The 3,545-nt window shown below is 34.0% G+C and overlaps 1 long non-coding RNA gene across 1 annotated transcript; it reads right to left on the bottom strand.

Annotated features, from left to right (window-relative positions):
* Nucleotides 1–204: 204 nt before the first annotated feature.
* On the bottom strand, nucleotides 205–3,286 carry LOC110887391. Its single transcript, XR_002563276.1, has 7 exons — nucleotides 3,232–3,286; nucleotides 1,900–2,008; nucleotides 1,718–1,807; nucleotides 1,547–1,639; nucleotides 1,394–1,475; nucleotides 778–890; nucleotides 205–519 (listed from the first exon to the last, which is right to left on the bottom strand). It is a non-coding gene; the product is annotated as an uncharacterized LOC110887391 (long non-coding RNA).
* Between the last annotated feature and the right edge of the window lie 259 nt (nucleotides 3,287–3,545).

The following is a 3,545-nucleotide window of genomic DNA, read 5'->3' as shown; positions in this document are numbered from 1 at the left end:
AAATATCAAGCCCCGAACATCTTTTATAAAGAACATCATACCGACTTGCAATATCGACATTATATCATTTTAACAGAGTCATTGGGTTAGAAAAGACTTCTTGTGCATCCATCAGTTTGTATTATATTTAACATGCATACTGAACAACGTAATGGTAATATTTTAAGTTAGCAAAATCAAACAGCAACCTTATTAAAATTGCAGTATCAAACAACAAGCTTATTTAAGATTGTTGTACCATTCAGCAACCTTTTACAACATTGCAGAAAGAAACAGCGATCTTGTTTAAGTTAGCACTTTCAAACCACAATCTCTTATAACATAGCTGTACCATTCAGCGATCTTTATTGAGTTGGTGGTTTGAAACAGCGACCTTCTTAAGGTATCTGTTTCAAACAGCGATCTTGAATAACATAGCTGATTCAAACAGCGATCTTCAGGAAGGTTGCAGCTTTTGCAGCTTTTGCAGCTTTTGGACAGAAAACTCTTGGAAGGTCGCTGTTTCATTAGGCGACTTACCTAGAGTTGTAACAAAAATCAGGGATCACCTAAAGACACTTTTTTTTGTCTAGACCACTCATTTATGCAAAAAATTCTGCGATATAGCAGACATGATTGTGACTTGAAAGGGTAAGTACCATATTTAAAAAAAATTTAGAAGGATATTTATGAAATGTAAACTTATAAAAAATGTGTATGTAAATAATCCAAATAAGTAAACAGTTAAACACACACGCTAGAAGAAAACATATATATGTGCATATAGCAAAAACTCACGGTTTTCTGCGTGAGGCCCAACCAGCATGATCTTCAAACTGTGAGGCACTGATCCCAGTTTTGCAACAGGAACAAAAGATACCATTACCCAACTTATAACCATTTAGACATTTCTGTAAACAAAACAAAACAATTTGTCTTATTCTTTCTGGGTAATAAATTATAGAGTAAAATCCTATTTTCGTCCCTGAGGTTTGGCCAGTTATGCGACTTTCGTCCAAAGGTTTGTTTTTCTGCATCTGGATCGAAAAGGTTTGAAATGTTTCCATTTTCATCCCGCTCGTTAACTCCATCCATTTTTCTCCGTCTTTTTTGTTAACTTAAAGGGCAATTCAGTCTTTTTCAAGGGTATTCGGTCTTTTAGCATAAAGTGAAAAAAAAAAACGAATTGCCCTTTAAGTTAACAAAAAAGGACGAAAATACCCCTCACTGAATGGAGAAAAAAGGATGGAGCTAACGAGCCGGAGGAAAATGGCAAACATTTGAAACCTTTCCGATCCAGATGCGGAAAAACAGACCTTTGGACAAAGTCGCAAAACTGGCCAAACCTCATGGACGAAAATGGAATTTTACTCTAAATTATATTTATTCGCAAATGAATTATCAGATTTGTTACCTTTCCACAAGCAACGTAAGTTAGTTCAGTTCCATCTGGTAATCCTCCTTCCTTAAAAACAGGCGAATGCAATGAAAGATTCCTGAAAAAAACATCATATGATTATTTTCCTGCAAACTTATGGAACATATTTTAAAAAAATCAGAGACCGACTTTTTCGTTAGCTTTGGTCCACTCTTTTGTTGTGATGAGGTACATTTAGTAATACTAACGATAGGTCTTGGTGCCGAAGCGGATCTTGGTGACCTACACCACCGTAATAAATATTAGTATATCTATAAAAAGTACCAAGCTTGATTATCATTTTGTATTCTACATTTCTACCTTTTGAGTATCTTTGAATTTTTTATTTTGTTTCCTGAAAATTTAAACTTTCGAGCCCTTCTAACGGTTTTCAGAGCTGACTTTGATGACCTGAAAAATCACAAGATAGATCGGTTATAAAACGAAGGGACATTAGACATTAGACATTATTAAAGGAAATTAAAGAGAGAAAAGAAATATACTTGGATGAAATAGATTCTGACTTCCTTTTTCTGCCTCGTTTATTCTTGGTAAGAATGGAAACTGCTGACCTGTTACTTTCAGATACCTTCAGGTCCGGAGTTGATGCCCCTATGAATATTAGACAATAATATTTTGCGTTAAACCTAACGAGCATGAATTATTGGAATTTAAAGAGAGATGCATTCCTTAAAGCAATTATGAAAACATTAGACATTAAAGGAAATATATAATGCATAACACAAGGGCATTTTAACATACCCAAAAGTTAAGAACTTTTCTTTTTGCTTTAATGAGGGTAAATTTGTCTTTCAAACACTAATTACACTTTAATTCCCTCATCTTAATTACACTTTAATCTCTCATCTTTAACAAATATAGATAATTAGTTAGTAGTTACAGTTTATCCCCTTAAAAAAAAAACTAACTACCCATACAGTGATTATATTATCTTGGTATTAAAAAGCACAAGGTGCTTTGAGACGTTTACGTCTTAAAAGCTGAGGTGCAGGGCGTTGCTCTATATTCAACCAATCAAAAATTTATGTACAACTAGAAACTTCATATGTCTTATCTCTTTTACATGTCAGCCTTTTTATCAAGTAAACAATTCATTATATCTTCATCTGTTTGATGTTTTTACATATCACCCTCTTACAAACTCCAATTTTGATCAACGTTGACCTAGATGTAGAAGAGGCAAACAACCTGATATTTTTCTTGGTTAATTAAATAAACCCTTCTCAAATGCTCTGCTTCGTTTTTTGTATGTTTCTTGTAGTTGGGGTCTGGCATATATGGTGCAGCGTGGTCTGTTACGCAGCGGACCCAAACTCGCCTATATCTTATTAGGTTGCAATTGAATGGTTATGTGTATGCAAGATTGACTAAAGTACTTTCACTGCTTATTCGCATAATATATAGAGCTCGGTATTTAGGCTTATAGGACCCGAGTTCTAAACCATCAATCTAGCAATTTCAATTGACTTTGGTAGTATTTGACTTGTTGATCTTATATTTTTTTTAAACGGCGAATTTCTTTAATCGATGTCGTCTGTGGGACTTGAACTCAAGACCTCCCCTATCAAACCCAGATGTCTAAAGACTTTGCCTTTGGCAATGACCACCACCTCATTGGCATGTTCATCTTATATTTAACCTTAATAATCTAACTATGAAAAAGATTTCCATGGGGTCAAAGCGTGAATTTAATCATATGTCGATGCCCTATTGTTGACATGTCCTATTATTATCCGTGTTAATACTAAATTGTTAATTACTAATTCTTTTATGTCATTCATAACCAAACAAAATGATACGGTGGAAAAACTTACAGGAAGCGCAAACAACGTCGCAAATGTCGATCCCGCTGCAACGCGCGGGTTCCCCACTAGTCCTTGTAAAAAAAGGAATACAATTTATATGCAATAATCTTTAACTGAACATTTGATGCAAGGAAAAATCATATACCATAAATTTCATTACATAAAAAGTAATACATGAAAATACGAGTTGAAAATCTTTATAACAAATCATAAGACTACATGTATCAAACAAGAACCCAGATTGAGTATAGACGAACTAACAAGTAACCCCTAGTGTAAGGTTGAGTTTAAATTTTAAAATTGTAAATGTTTAACATTACCAT

The sequence above is a fragment of the Helianthus annuus genome, chromosome 11 (genome assembly GCF_002127325.2).
Source record: "Helianthus annuus cultivar XRQ/B chromosome 11, HanXRQr2.0-SUNRISE, whole genome shotgun sequence".
Lineage (NCBI taxonomy): Eukaryota > Viridiplantae > Streptophyta > Magnoliopsida > Asterales > Asteraceae > Helianthus > Helianthus annuus.
This window is presented reverse-complemented; position numbering and strand designations above follow the sequence as displayed.